This window comes from Phoca vitulina, unplaced genomic scaffold (genome assembly GCF_004348235.1).
Source record: "Phoca vitulina isolate PV1807 unplaced genomic scaffold, GSC_HSeal_1.0 scaffold3, whole genome shotgun sequence".
NCBI classification, from domain to species: domain Eukaryota; kingdom Metazoa; phylum Chordata; class Mammalia; order Carnivora; family Phocidae; genus Phoca; species Phoca vitulina.
Window position 1 is genome coordinate 86,078,290 of NW_022589706.1, and position 17,548 is coordinate 86,095,837.

Consider the following 17,548-nt stretch of genomic DNA (forward strand, 5'->3'; position numbering starts at 1 on the left):
ATTTTGAAAGATTTTCAGAGACATTAAATAATTTTATACAACCCCACAAATCTTTAGTGGTAAAAGTAAAACTAACATCCAGACCTGGTTCCAAGACCAGTTCTCTTCATACTATTAATGAAAACCTTCCCCAAGTTGGAGAGTATAACTTGCTCATCCTTTTTTGTTAATTTTTATTAACAGATTTTATTTTTTAGAGCAGTTTTAGGTTCATGGCAAAATTGAGCAAAAAGTACAGAGATTTCCTGTATACTCCCTACTCCTACTCATGCATAGCCTCCTTCATTATTAGTATCCCTCACCAGAGTGGCATATTTGTTTGATGAATCTACAATGATACATTATTATCACCCAAAGTCCTTAGTTTACCTTAGTGTACATTCTATGGGTTTGGGCAAATGTATCCACCATTTATACTCGTTATGTTATTCTCTGTATACTGTTATACAGAGTAGTTTCACCACCCTAAAAATTCTCTGTGTTCAACCAATTCACCCCTCCCTCCACCCTCCCAGCTCCTGGCAACCACTGACATCTTTCCTCTCTCCATAGTTTTGTCTTTTCCAGAATGTCATATTGTTGGAATCATACAGTATTTAGTGTTTTCATATTGGCTTCTTTCACTTAGCAGTGTGCGTTTCAGATTTCTCCATGTCTTTTCATTGCTTGATGGCTCATTTCCTTTTAGTGCAGAATATTATTCCATGGTCTGGGTGAATCAGAGATTATCTATCCATTCATCTTTTGAAGAACATCTTGGTTGTTTTCAAATTTTGGCAATTCTGAATAAAGCTGCTATTCACACTTGCATACAGGTTTTTGTGTAAACATGAATGAGAGTTCCTGTTGCTCCACATCTTCACCAGCATTTGATGTTGTCAGTGTTTTGGATTTTGGTTGTTCTAATGGGAATGTAGCGGTGTTGTATTGGTCTAATTTGCATTTCCCTAATGACATATGGTGTGGGGTATCTTTTCATGTGGCTATTTACCATCTTTATATCTTTTTCCATGAGTTGTATATTTAGGGTCTCTGGCCCATTTAAAAATTTTTTTCTTATTGTTGAATTTTAAGACTACTTCATGTATTTTGGAAAATGATCTTTTATCAGATGTCTCTTTTGCAAATATGTCCTCCCAGTCTAAGGCTTGTCTTCTCATTCTGTTGACATTGTCTTTTGCAACTTACTCATCTTTTATCCTCAGTGTATAGCTCAGGTGTCAATGATGTGGGAGGAACTGAATGCTAAGGAGTTGAATTATCCCATGTTGTTCTGAGCAGAAGTCATAGAAATGGTTCATGTATCTTTTAGCAGCTATTCTTTATACTAAAGAAAGAAAGACAAATCCGAAATTGGGATTCTTCACATAGAAATAGTGGAAAAGAATTTCAGGACTATTTGATTTGACTTTAAAATAACACCCAAAGTGGGATGCCTGAGTGGCTCAGCTGGTTAAGCGCCAGACTCTTGGTTTAAGCTCAGGCCATGATATCAGGGTTGTGAGATCAAGCACCCCACTGGGCTCTGCGTTCAGCGGAGAGTCTGCTTGAAGGTTCTTTCCCTCCATCCCTCCCCCTACTCAAGCATGTGTGTTCTATCTCTCTCTAAAATAAATTAATAAATCTTTAAAATAATACCCAAGGCACTTCATTATTCCATCATATTTTGTCTACCTTTCCTTCCAAAACCATCTTATCACCCACCCTCTCCAAACTAATTAAATTATTTTGAACAACACAACTGTTTGTTGATATCCTAATCTGAAAGATTTCTCAGCTCCTTTTTTATTTTTCTCATGAATGCAGTATTCATCATGTCTGCAAATTGAACACTCTTAGTAGCAGGACCTGTAATCTCTGTACCTTAGGCTCTAAGAAATATCACACACAGTACATGTGCAATGCTGTGTGAAATAGCAAGCAGAATAGGGCTACTTATTGTCAAGTGCCCACACTTTGACTTTGTAACCTAGGTAAAAGTCAAAAGCTTAGATGTGTGAGAAAATTAGTTGTTCTATCCCAATTTTCCTTAGCATTTAAAAGTATGCAAAAATAAAATAAAATAAAATAAAATTTTTAACTAAGAAGGGGAGAGATATGATTGAGAATAAAGATATGAAACCATCTGAATGGCTGTGCCATTATAGATGTTACAACTGACTTTCAAGGAACTTAATGATTATACAACTTGAGATGTATAGGAATTGCACAAGCATCCTATACATCACAGAAGTTATGGTTTTAAAGCCCACTGTCCTATGGTGCTATGGTCGGAATCTTTGTGTCCCCTCCCAAAATTTATAAGTTGAAATTTTAACCTCTAAAGGTGATGATACTAGTAGGAGTGTCCTTTGGGAAGTGATTAGGTCAGGGGGATGGTACCCTCATGAATGTGATTGGTGCTCTTATAAAAGAGATTCCACAGAGACCCCTTGCTCTTTCCACCATGGGAAGATACAAGAAAGTCTGCCACCTAGAAGAGGGCCCTCACCCAACCATGCTGGCACCTGGCTCTCGGACTTCCAGCCTCCAGATCTGTGAGAAATAAATTTGTTGTTTATAAGCTACCCAGTCTGTGGTATTTTGTTATAGCAGCCTGAACCGACAAAGACAAATGGGTATCGCTACATATTCTAATAATTTCACTTTTTGGTCAGAATTTAAACTGCTGTTTTACTCTCTCATATTTTTGTTAAGAAAAATCATTGGTAGGCTAAGTGAATCCACAAAGCTAACCAGGTAGGCCTATAATGTGCAATACATGGTGACAATATTAATAATGGCTGCTATTAAAAGACTGCTTAACATGTGCTAAGCATTGATTTATCTGACTTTTTAAAAAAAGATTTATTTATTTTAGAGAGAGAGAGAGTGCAGTGGGGAGGGGCAGAAGGAGAGGGAGAGAGAGAATCTCAAGAAGACTCCCTGCTGAGCCTGGAGCCTAACTTGGGGCTAGATCTCATGACCCTGAAATCATGGCCCGAGCCAAAATCGAGAGTCAGATACTTAGCTGACTGCGCCACCCAAAGCACCTGATTTATCTGACCTTTAATAAATTAACTCATTTAATCTTTAAATTCTATAAAACAAGAAATATCAATTTTATTTAGCAATGACAAGCAAGGCTGGGCATTAATTAAATTGATTAATTAAAACCCAGGTTCTTAAAAACTATGCTCTACTTTCCCCTGGTATAAAACTCAGATTCTTTACCATCAGTGGACTATTAGATAAGGGTAGGTGTCCCAATGTGTCATTACAATACACCCGCTAAGTTGTTTTACCATCCTGCATTGCAACTCAGACAAGTATGCAAGTATCAGGAGAGTGTACTTCTTAAAAGCATTCAGCTATTTATTCATTCATTCAATGAATATATATTGAATACTTATTTTCTAGGTACTGTTCTATTCCAAGTGCTGGGCAGAAAAATATGTAAAATGTATATATCGCCATTGAATGAACTAGGAATAATTTTCAAGCAAAAGTATGATTATTATCCTTGTGGAATATAAAATTAAGACAACTACATGTGAACAGAGGGAAAAGCTTTAACTAAAACGTTTAGATATTCTGCAATTTTCCTGTTAGTATTTGCCACTCATTCATTTATTTACTCAACTGCCATAGATTACTAAAATCAAACACTAATATATGCACAAAAAATAATTGAGAAATTTTAATACCTTTTTGTGCAAGTCAAAATAAGACTTCTATTAATTCAATTTGCATTCAATTCAAGTCAAGGACTATCAGTGGTCCCTTACAGCATAATTTCATAATTACTAACTTAGTAGAATTCACGTCTAAAAGAGGAATTTGTATTTATACTTCGGATATATTTAGAAGATTTTTGGTAACAAAAGAATGATGTTTATAGCTACCATATTAAGAGTCTTTGCTATGTAGCAAACATTCTATTTTGTATTTCAAATGATTATATCCTTTATTATTCATAAAAAGTACGAAATAGATATTCATTTGCCCTCTATCTGCTGAAAATTCCCAACCCCATATTTTAACTTTATTTTAGATGAGAAAACATAAACTAAAAAGGCTCAGCACTTGCTTAAGGTCACACATAATAATGAGCATTAAGTAAGAGAGCCAGATTTGAGTACAAGCATTTTTGTTTCCAATTCTAAATACCTCCAATAACATGAAACTATGACATGTTATTCATCCTCTATGATCTGTTATTCAGTCAGAGAAAGTATCTAAAGCATGCTTTATAGAATATCCTTCTGAACACAATTTAGGAAATTAGTTCTTTTCAATTTGACTGACTGCCATCATTTGGCCAGAGGAAGGAAGTTAATGCTACATATGGAGGTATACCGAGAGGGGTACAAGAGAAGAAGGCATTTGATATATATCCATTCAAATATCTCACTTTTGATCCACAAAACATGTCATAAATAATATTTTAAATATCATACATTTTATTATTTTGTGCATGGTATTCACACAGAAAAAAGATTCTTAGAGATACATAAAGTTAAACAAATATAGTATTTGTGAGGGAAGGGGGAGAATTGCCATGACGAGACCACTAATAAATCTGTGAAGCATTCTATGAGAGCAGAAATTTTTTTCATCTTTCTGAAATATTATCTATAATGTATATGTGCAAGTCTTCAGATTGCTAATATAACTCTACCTTCTCATTCTATTTAAGAAACATGAGACTGAAATGGAATTCTGCAGGAGATTAATAGAAAAAAAAGATAATGAAAATGTGACTTCCATACAAAAGTCATCTGATCTAGAAAGAAATAGATATTGGCTTTGTAGAGCTGTAGCTTTGTTCTTTTGAAAAGTTATATTCTTTCAACTTAAAAGTAATTATATATGAATGAGGGAAGGAAACATTTCTATGAAAAGAATGTACTATATATGAGTCATTTTGAATGAGGGTTTTCTTACAGAATAATCCACAACATAGCTAAGAAGAGTGTAGAGGGACAATAATATTTATTAACCTGAATATGAAGAAAATTTTAGTTACATGAAATAATTTTTTAAAATTTTATTTTATTGTGTTATGTTAGTCACCATACAATAACATCATTCGTTTTTGATGTAGTGATCTATAATTCATTGTTTTCATATAATACCCAGTGCTCCATGCAGTATGTGCCCTCCTTAATACCTATCACCTGGCTAACCCATCCCCCCATCCACCTCCCCTCTAAAACCCTGTTTGATCTTGGAGTCCATAGCTTTCATGGTTCGTCTCCACCTCTGATTTCCCCGCCTTCATTTTTCCCTTCCTTCTCCTAATGTCCTCCATGTTATTCCTTATGTTCCACAAATAAGTGAAATCATACAATAAGTGACTTTCTCTGTTTGACTTATTTCACTTAGCATAATCTCCTCCAGTCCCATCCATGTTGATGTAAAAGTTGGGTATTCATCCTTTCTGATGGCTGAGTAATATTCCATTGTATATATGGACTACATCTTCTTTATCCATTCATTTGTTGAAGGGCATCTCAGCTCTTTCCACAGTTTGGCTATTATGGACATTGCTGCTATGAACATTGGGGTGCATATGGCCCTTCTTTTCACTACATTTGTGTCTTTGGGGTAAATACCCAGTAGTGCAATTGCTGGGTCATAAGGTAGCTCTATTTTTAATTTTTTGAGGCACTTCCACAATGTTTTCCAAAGTGGCTGTACCAACTTGCATTCCCACCAACAGTGTGAGAGGGTTCCCCTTTCTCCACAACCTCTCCAACATTTGGTGTTTCTTGCCTTGTCAATTTTGGCCATTCTAACTGATGTAAGGTGCTATCTCAATGTGGTTTTGATTTGAATTTCCCTGATGGCTAATGATGATGAACATTTTTTCATGTCTGTTAGCCATTTGTATGTCTTCTTTGGAGAAGTGTCTGTTCATGTTCTCTGCCCATTTTTTGACTTGATTATTTGTTTTTTGGGTGTTGAGTTTGAGAAGTTCTTTATAGATCTTGGAAATCAGCCCTTTATCTGTAGTGGCATTTGCAAATATCTTCTCCCATTGTGTGGGTTGCCTCTTTGTTTTGTTGACTGTTTCCTTTGCTGTGCAGAAGCTTTTTATCTTGATTAAATCCCAAAAGTTCATTTTTGTTTTTGTTTCACTAGCCTTTGGAGATGTATCTTGAAAGAAGTTGCTGTGGCTGATGTCAAAGAGGTTACTGCCTAAGTTCTCCTCTAGGATTTTGATGGACCATTTTCTAACCATACACAAAGATAAACTCAAAATGGATGAAAGACCTCAATGTGAGACAGGAATCCAACAAAATAATTTTTTAAAAGTAAATCTTTTCTATGTAATTAGGTCATCAATAACAGGGAACTCTGACAGGTTTTAGACCACATAAACTAAACAGTACAATATAGGTGTTATAAATTTAAACAAGCTAAACTAAGGAAAGCAAGACCAAAACTGTCATAACAGGAAGTGTAATCAGCTAAATGACTCACTAGAAAATCTAAATAGCATTGAAAAATTAGACATTCATGAAGTATTACTAGGTCCTCAAAAGCATAAAAATTACACTGGTTTCTGTGGTATTTATAAAGTCAAAATATTCTTCAAACTGTCATCTATATTAATTATATTTTGAAAAACAAAGAGTACACAAAAGGAGAATCCAAATATCTACCTTATTTTCCATTACTCTGAAACTACAAAAGCAAATCAGTTCACTCATACAACCAACTACAAAAGCACTTATGATAATTTATGATCGTAGAACTACCTACATAATTCTAAATGTGCAGCCCCCAATTTCCTGAATGCAGTCAAAAGTCATTTTTCTTTTTTTTTTTCTTTTTAAAAAAATTTTTTTTTTTTTAAAGATTTTATTTATTCATTTGAAGAGAGAGACACAGCGAGAGAGGGAACACAAGCAGGGGGAGTGGGAGAGGGAGAAGCAGGCCTCCCGCGGAGCAGGGAGCCCGATGCGGGGCTCGATCCCAGGACCCTGAGATCATGACCCGAGCCGAAGGCAGACGCTTAACGACTGAGCCACCCAGGTGCCCCAAAAGTCATTTTTCAACTGTTAAATCTTTTTAAAAAAATTTGCCTTAATCATTCAGGTATTTCTTCTATTTTACAGAGAAGACACGTGAAACAAATCTCAGATTTCAAAGTAAATTCATATTAGAACTATTTGTGGTTTCCAAAATACCTTAATTGGTTTTGCTGTAGAAAGAATAGATATATTTCTACACCAAGCTATAACTCTAAATTGTTCCATGTATATGTATTTTAGGCCAACTTAGTGTCTGGACAAAACATGGAATTTTAATCTTCATTAATTTACACACAATTATGCATAAACTATAAATTTGATTCTTTACCCACTGACAAATCAGTTAAAATAGCAAAACAACCAAAATCTCTATCTCGATATATATTAAGGACACTATGATCCTTTAAAACAATCCCTTCCATTCAGTAACTAATAAAAAGACAAATTACAGAATATTGCAGCTACAAGTAAACTTGAAAGCCAGTTTACCCACTATTACATATCTAGATTTAATATATTCTTAGTAAATCATTCCTAAACACTATCACATCATTAGCTACCTATTCTTACCATTTTAAATACCATAAAATGTGAACATTGCTTAAGTAGAGATGATAGAAAACTGCCTAACTGTTCAACTACATGGAGTTTTAAAAATTAGTGTTACTCAATGTGTTTTAGCCAAATAATAATTCTATAAGTCATTAAAAGGGTTTACGTAAAACAAAGGCTCTTTGACAAAACAAGCTTGAAAAAAATCTGTGTTAACCAAATTTTAAAAATTTCTTCACGCAGAACTACATGGATGAGTTAATTTGTACATTGTAAATCCTTAAGAAGGTGATATATTATGTTGTTTTTCCGAATGTGCTTAACCACAGAATATATCCGGAACACCTTATGGGCTAATGGTTTTGCAGGATATATTTTGAGAAAATTGAATTTAATAACCTATAGTACATAGAAACAATAAAAAAATTAAATAGTCATTCCAAGTGACACAAACTAAAGAAAAACTTTGTGAGTTAAGCAGATTACAATATAGAGTATTATTAATTAATTTATTTATATTTATTTTCTGTATAATATATATTCGTATTATATTTATAATGTTATGAAGGCCAATTTAAACTTCATAAAATTGCACTAATTCACTTTTTAAAAAACCCATTACAACCATGCCCTGCAGTCTACATTTAAAGAAAATTTACTTTACATACCCTGATCTTAAAAACCTTCATAAAGTTTGCACTACATTAAATGTTCAAACAGTAAGCAAAGGATACATTGAAATCCACATCTTTGACTTCTCCAGTTAAATTTTCACTTATTTGCCACAATATATTAGAGAGCATGTTTTTCTTTATCCGTTTTGCCTTTGAAAGAAATTCCCTAAGGCAAATTCTCTCCAGTTTTTGGAATGATACTGTCTTAAATTATTGGGGACAGATTTTAATACTGCATGTTTATCGTGTTACATTTTATTTGCTCCCACAAAGAAAATTAAAATCCGGAAATAATTTGAAATCACATGTCAGAAGGAAGCTATTAACTAGGTCTGATTTCCAAGTTGAAAAAGCATCCAAAAATCATGTAAGACAGCGGTCTTATCATTGAATCTGAGCACTACGCATGCCAAATTTAACTTTCCTTTCTCACTTTTGTTAAAAGTAGGTGTGAAAAGACATCTCAGTTTGCTGGAAAAGTCCTATTGTATCCATTTTTCTGGTATGATTTTTCATAGCATCCTTTTTCACTCTCATAAGTGTCTCAGGTAAGTTGATAAATTATATGGTCAGTGTTCCCACCGTTTACCCATCTCATGTGCAGAAAAGGTCCATAGGCTTTATAATCTGATCAAACAGGCTTTGGAGCTGACTTTCAGAATTTGTTATTATTTGTTATGTAAATTACTCTCCAATTTATGGATCTAATGGTTCAGTCAGGTAACTTAAGCCTAAAATTACAGAAGCAGAAACTATTTAAAAATTCCAGGTTGTGCCTACTCTACTACCTCTATTATATATGTACAGAGAGAGAAATTTCTTCCTCCACTAACCTTCTGCTTTTCCCTTTGAAGTACTCCTCCACTTAGTGTGTTTTTTGGTTGCTTTTTTTCTTTGCTTGTTTTGATTTGTTTTATATTGCCTCAGGGACAGCTAACATAATGACTTTAGTGCTTTTAAGATTTGGAAATTTTAAAAGAGTGACTTTGAGGTTATTTCTGCTTTCTACTCTGCCATTTCTCCCTGAGGGAATAAATCCCAAATGGACAATAAAATTAAATGAGGTCAGAAAAGGGGAGAATAAGGAGAACATATTGAATGAAAAAACAATATTTAAAATTTATTTTTCTATCCTACTTCTTTTATTAAATATTTTTCACTAGGCATAACAAATGAGTAGGAATGGAGATTGAAAACAAAAAAGCACAAAATAAATTTTGTTTGAAGAAAAAAATTCTAGTCATAAAAATACCTTAAAAATTGTTTGCTGGTAATGAAACTTTGTTTTAATTGAAAAAAGCATTGTAATCATACCTTGTCATTGAATGTAGTTATAAAAAATATTGATGATCACTATGAAAATATAACTTTTATCTTCATGATTGTGCTAGCTAAGATCCTTTGACTACAAGAAACAAAGAATCTTTGTAAAGCTTTATATAAAAAATAATTTTACTATCAACTCACTCCCCAAAGATAAAAAATCAATTCCCACTCCCAATCCCCTAAACTCTATTGTAAATATTTCATCTTTTGACTAAGATGGACCATCATGTAGCTGTCTAACTCTTCTTATTTGGATCTCTTCATAGAATTAATTTTATTTCACTATGCTTTGGTAGATTGAAGACTATTATTACAGATAGGTCTATAAAATCTTATAATATACAGTTACTTTTATAGAAATGGTATTCAACTTGAAACCTCTACTTTTTTTTTTCTTTTTGAAACCTCTACTTCACTCCGTGATGTATTTGTGGCTTCAGCACAAAGAAGGTACTCTATAAATCAACTGTCCTATTTTAATCCTGTTAGTATTGACTTTTGCAACTGATTATGTTTTTTTTTGTTTTGTTCTATAGGATGCTTATAGCAGACATACAGAAATTAATAAGTATGTTTTCTGTAATAACCTTGTCCTTTATTTCATTAATTTTTCTACTTTTATTTTTCCTTATTCCTAGTATCTTTGTTTTTTTAAATCTTGTTATATTATACATTATTCCATAAAATGCCACAAATTGTTTTAAGAATAAAGTAGGCTATAAATGATGCAATAACTCATACTTTAAAATATATATATTTTGGGGTGGCTGGGTGATTCAGTCGATTAAGCATCTGACTCTTGATTTCAGCTCAGGTCTTGATATCAGGGTTGTGAGATTGAGCCCTGTGTCAGGCTCTGCACCAGGTGTGGAGCCTGCTTAAGATTCTCTCTCTTTGGGGCACCTGGGTGGCTCAGTCGTTAAGCGTCTGCCTTCGGCTCAGGTCATGATCCCAGGGTCCTGGGAGGGAGCCCCACATCGGGCTCCTTGCTCAATGGGAAGCCTGCTTCTCCTTCTCCCACTCCCTCTGCTTGTGTTCCCTCTCTTGCTGTGTCTCTCTCTGTCAAATAAATAAAATCTTTAAAAAAAAAAGATTCTCTCTCTTTCCCTCTTCCTCTACCCCTCCCCCAACAATATATATATATTTAAAATTATAGAAAATAATGTTTCTTATTAATTTTCTTCTAAACAGGAGTGCATTTTTAATATGATAAAATTGTGTATTTCAGACAAGTAAAGGAGAAAAGAGTATGTTGATTGTGATATTTGCTCAACTTTCATATCAATTTATTCATATTTACTTTCTCAAACTCTTAGCCATTATTTGTATTAGATATATTATTTGCATTATATACTATATGACATATAGTATTTTATTTATATTATAGGCATTATATATATTACATACAATTTATCTTTAAGATACCTGTTTTTTTTAATAAGGGAATAATATTGCAGTTTTATAGAACTGATTTAGTCATATCTTAATTATGTATCTTCAGCAGAAAACATTTATAACAAAAAAGTTGGTTTTAATCTTCCTGCTGTATAGTGCAAAATACTACTCCACATTGAAGCATATCCAACAGCTGTCTTATGCCAGGAAAGCCCAAGCATTATAACCTCTGCCAGCTGTAGGGTAACAAGGGAGAAAAATATGTGTAAGAGTAAACATATATATTTCCTGTCTACATATCTTTTGTTTCTGGGTTTTTAAAGTGAAGTTGCTGCTACTATTTCCAGCACAAGAATAACAACTAGCAGCATGACTTACATTGGGCTCATTTTGATAATCCTGGCTTCTGCTCTACCATTTAAAATATTTTCCTTGTTACCCCTTTATCTCAGATGGGTTCTTGATGGAAGACTCTCCAGAGACACCAAGAATTTAATAAACATAAAATTGAGCTCAATAATTCTAAACAAGTGAGTAACTCATGATGATGAGCATGATGGCAAGTGCCCACACTATTCAATTTGACAGATGGTTTATGAGCATAAATGAGCAGGGGAATAATGCTTGGATACTCTTGATCTTTCTATAGAAGTTAATATAACTTGCTTGTGTCACTGCTTAGTGGAACAACAGCAATAAAAGCAGATCTTAATTATTACATTGGGCACACTCTGATGCAGAGCAGCTTAGAAATCTGCCTTAGAAAGTAGTAACTTGAAAGACAAGTTTTATTTGAAGATGAATTCTCAGTAAATGATGTGTCTTGTAGAAAGATCTGAAAATTTAGACTTCTTGATGTACAGCAAAAGACTATATGAATGTGGTAATAGCCACAAAAAGATTATTGACAATCATCTCTTTAGTCCAATACATCCTACTGAATTACAATCACTGTCAATGACATCTTCTTAAAAAATAATCAAGGCGTGGTAGTATATGCACAGATACACATTTAAATCTCCAACAATAATCTATATTAATTACCTCTTGGCACTCCTAAATGTTCAAAAACACCCCAATGAGGATTATGTTATCATCCCCATTTTAAATATAAAGAAAACTGACTTCAGTCAGGGTAAGTAGCTCCAGATCCCAAATCTGAAATATAGCAATAAAATTGCTCAAAAAACTCATGGAAGACATGGAGAAAGTCAAGAAAATACTGTATGCAAAAAATAAATAAAAATAAAACAAAAACAAAAAATCAAAAAAGAAAAGAAAATTATGTATGAACAAAATGGAAATATCAATAAAGAGATCAAAAACTTAAAGAGAAGACAAAACAATTCTGAACAGCTAAATGCAAAACAATGAAACCGGATCACTTTCTTACAAGATATAGAAAAATAAACTCAAAATGTATTAAAGACCTAAACGTGAGACCTGAAATCATAAAACTTCTAGAAGAGACCATATGCAGTAATTTCTTTGACATCAGCCATAGCAACATTTGTCTAGATATGTCTCCTAAGGTAAGAGAAACCAAAGCAAAAACAAACTACTGAGACTGCAACAAAGTAAAAACCTTTTGCACAGCAAAAGAAACCATTAACAAAACAAAAAAACAAGCTTCTGAATGGGAGAAGATACTTGCAAATGGTAAATCCAGTAACAGGTTAATATACAAAATAAATAAAGAACTTACACAACTCAACACTAAGAAAACCACCAAAAAATCCAATTTAAAAATGGGCAGAGGACCTGAATAGATATTTTTACAAAGAAGACATAAAAATGGCCAACAGACACAAGAAAAGATGTTTAACATCACTAATCATCAAGGAAATGGAAGTTAAAACCACAAAGAGATATGTTACACCTGCCAGAATGGCTAAAATCAAACAGACAAGAAAGAACAGTGTTGACAAGAATGTGGAGAAAAAGGAACCTTTATACACTGTTGGTAGAAATGTAAATTGGTATGGTCACTGCAGAAAACAGTATGGAGGTTACTTAAAAAATTAAAAATAGAATTATCATATGATTTAGTAATTCCACTACTGAGTATTTATCCAAAGAAAACAAAAACACTAATTTGGAAAGATATACATGTCCCTATGTTTATTGCAGCATTGTTTACATTAGCCAAGATAAGGAAGTTGCCCCAGTATCCATCAATAGAAGAATGGATAAGGAAGATATAGTATACACACACACACACGCACACACACACACACACACACACATACACACACATATATATATAAGCATCTAAGAACCTTAACAAACCCTATGAATATAAACATCTAAGAAGCTTAACAAACCCTATGGATCCAAAAAGATCCACAGTGAGACAAATTATAACCAAGTTGTTGAAAGACAAAGACAAAGACAAAGAGAAAACCTTGAAAGTAGCAAGAGAGAAGCAATTTGTCATGTGATTCTTAATAAGATTCTCAGCAGATTTCTCATCAGAAACTTTGGAAGCCAGAAGGCAATGGGCTTGATATATTAAAAGTACTGAAAGAAAAACAAAACAAAACAAAACAAACAAACAAACAAAAACAACCCTGTCAATCAAGAATCTTATTTGGGGTAAATTGTCCTTCAGAAGTGAGGGAGAAATGAAGTGATTCCAGATAAACAATGCAGAGTGTGTTTATTATTATTAGACCTGCCGGCAAGAAAAGCTAACTAGAAACCTACAGGTTAATATAAAAGGATACTGGACAGTAATTCAAAGCTGTAAGAAGAAATAAAAATAACAGTAAAGGTAAAAACATGGGAAATTATAAAACTAATTATAACTTTGGTTTATAATGCCATATTTTTTCTACATAATTTTGTGTGTTATTTTAGTTAATTGATAAATTCAGGTAGAATGTTATAACTTTAGGATGTACAATGGTAACCACAAAGAAAAGAAAATAGCTATAAAATATCTACAAAAGAAAATGAAAAGGAAATTAAAACATTACACTACAAAAAAATCAACTAAACACCAAAGTAAATAGAATGTAGAAAATGAAAGACAAAAATCTATAAGGCATATAGAAAACAAATAGCAAAAGACCATGAAGGACATTACATATTAATACCGACTCAATTTGGTAAGAAGATATAATAATAATAAGCATTTGCACACAGAACCTCAAAATATATAAGCAGAAATTGACAGAATTAAAGATATAAATGGACAGCTCTTTACTAATAGTTAGAGGCTTCAATACCTCACTCTCAGTAATGGATAGAAGAAATAGAGTTTTTGAATGACACAGTAAGCCAACTAGATCTACTGAACAGATACAAAATATTCTACTTAAGAGCAACAGAAAACACATTCTTTTCAAGTGAACATGGGACATTTTCCAGGATAGACCATATATTAGGCCACAAATGAAGTCTTAAATTTCTTTTAAAATAGATATCATACAAAGTATTTCTCCAGTCACAATGGGATAATTTTAGCAATCAATAACAGAAAGAAATTTGGAAAATCCACAAACTTGCAATACCAAAAAAACACACTCTTTAACCAATGGATCAAAGAAGAAATCATAAGGGAGATTAGAAAATACTTAGAGACTAAATAAAACTAAAACACAATATAACACAATTTATGGGTCACTGTGAAAGCAAGGTTAGGGAGAAATTTATGGCTATCAATGCCTATATTAAAAAAAGAAGAAACATCACAAATCAACAACCTAACTTTACAAACTAGAAAAAGAACAAACTAAATGTAAAGATTGTAGAATGAAAGAATAAAGATTAGAACAGAAATAAATCAATTAGAAAAGAAAAACAATAGAGAAAATCAATAAAACCAAAAATTAGTTCTTTGAAAAGATCAACATATTGACAAATCTTTGGCTAAATTGACTAAGAAAAAAGAGAAAAGACTCAAATTACTAAAATCAGAAATAAAAGTGGAGACATTATCACCAATTCTACAAAAATAAAAGGACTATAAAAGAACATGATAAACAATTGTACACCAAAAAATTGGATAACCTAGGTGAAATGGACAAATTCCTAGCAACCCAAAGCCTACCAAGACTAACTCATCAGCAAATAGACTTATAGACTTATAAATAGTAAGGAGATTGAGTCAGTAATCCAAAATCTCCTGACAAAGAAAAGCTCTGGACCTGATGGCTGCACTGATAAATTTTACCAAACATTTAAAAGAAAATCAAAACCAATCCTTCTCAAACTTTTCCAAAAAATTGAAGGTATGAAACACTTCTTAACTTGTTCTGAGGCCAACATTACCCTGATAGCAAAGCCAGAGACACTATAAGAAAACTACAGGATAATATCCCTGATGAATATTGATGCAAAAATTCTCAACAAAATACTAGCAAACCAAATTCAGCAGCATATTAAAAGGATTATGCACCATGAGCAAGTGGGATTTATTCCTACAATGCAAGGGTGGTTCAACATACAAAAAGCAATCAATGCAATACACTACATTAGCAGAATGAAAAAAAAAAAAAAAGATCATTTCAGTCAATGAAGAATAAGTGTTTGGCAAAACTGAATGCCTTTTCATGATAGAAATACTCAACAAACCAGGAAATGAAGGAGAAGGAGACTACCTCAACATAATAAAACCTATATATGAAAAACCCATATTAAACATCATACTCAATGGTGAAAGCTTGAAAGCTTTTCCTGTAAGATCAGGAACAAGGCAAGGATGTTTGCTTTCAGCATTTCCATTCAACATAGAACTAAAAGTGCTAGCCAGGGAACTTGGGAAAGAAAAAGAAATAAAAGGCATCCAAATTGGAAAGGAAGAAGTAAAATTATCAGTTCCCAGATAATATGATCTTATATGTAGAAGATCCTAAATACTTCACATAAAATTATTAGAACTAATAAGCAAATTCAGCAAATTAGCTGAATACAAAGTCAACACACAAAAGTCAATTGCATTTCTGGATAATAACAATGTAAAATCTCAAAGGGAAATTAAAAGAACAATTTCATATTCAATAGCATCAAAAAATACTTAGGAATTAACCAAGGAGGTGAGAACCTAGTAAAATAAAAGCTATGAAACATTGCTAAAAGAAATGTAAAAAACCACAAATTAATGGAAAGACATCCCATGTTCATGAATTGGAAGACTTAGTATTGTATGATATCAGTAATACCCAAAGTGATCCACAGATTTGATGCAATCCCTACCAAAATCCCAATGATGTTCTTGGCGGTATATCCATTCTAAAAGTTATATGGAATCTCCAGGAACCTCAAATAGCCAAAACAATTTTTAAAAAGAAAATAAACCTAGAGGAATCAGACTCCGTATTGCAAAATATACTAAGCTAAAGTAATCAAAACATTGTGTACTGGCATAAAAACTGAAATGTAGGTCAATGGAATAGAATAGAGAGCCTAGAACTAAACCTTCACAAATATGGTCAAATGATTTTCAAGAAGAGGCCAAGATAATTCCATGGGGCAAGAACAGCTTTTCAATTAATAGTGCTGGGAAAATTGGATACCTAATGTGAAAGACTGAAGTTGGACCTTACTTAACACTATACAAAAATTAACTCAAAATGGATCAAAGACCTAACTATAAGATCTAAATTGTAAAAGTCTTAGAAGAAAACTTAGATAAAAACTTCATAGCATTGGATTTGGTGAATATTTTTTGGATATGACACCAAGGGTACAGGCAACAAAAAAAATAGGCAAACTAGACTTCATGAAAATTAAAAAAAAAAAAAAAAATCAAAAGGGACTGTCAGGGCGCCTGGGTGGCTCAGTCGGTTAAGCATCTGACTCTTGATTTTGGCTCAGATGGTGATCTCAGGGTCATGAGATTGAGCCCCATGTCTAGCTCTGCACTCAGCAGGGAGTCTGCTTGAGATTCTCTCTCTCTTCCTCAGCCCCTCCCCCTGCTAGTGCACATGCTCTCTCTCGCTCCCAAATAAATAAATAAATCTTTTAAAAAAGAAAAAGATACTATCAGCAGAGTAAAAGACAATCTGTGGAAGGCAGTAATATTTGCAAATCACATATCTGATAAGGAATTAATATCCCCAACATATAGAGGACTAATAAAACTCAACAACAAAAACCAAACAACTTGACTTAAAAATAGGCAAACTTATATAGACATTGCTCCAAAGAAGATAATGGCCAATAACTACATAAAAATATGTTCAACATCACTAATCATTAGAAAAATGCAAGTCAAAACTACAGCAAGATGTCCCCTCATACCCATTAGGATAGCTACCATCAGAGAACAAAATAAACCAACCAACCAAACAAAACCCAGAAAGTAATAAGTGTTGCTGAGAACATGGAAAAATTGGAATTTTTTGCACTGTTGATGGGAATGTAAAATGGTGCAGCTTCTATGGAGAACAGTTAAGTGGTTCCTCAAAAATTTTAAATAAAAATGCTCTACAATCCAGCAATTCCATTCCTGGGTATATACCAAAAAAAAATGAAAGTGGAGTCTCAAAAGATATTTGTACAGCCATGTACATAGCAGCATTATTAACAATAGCAAAAAAGTCAAAACAATCTATTTCTATTGGTAGAAGAATG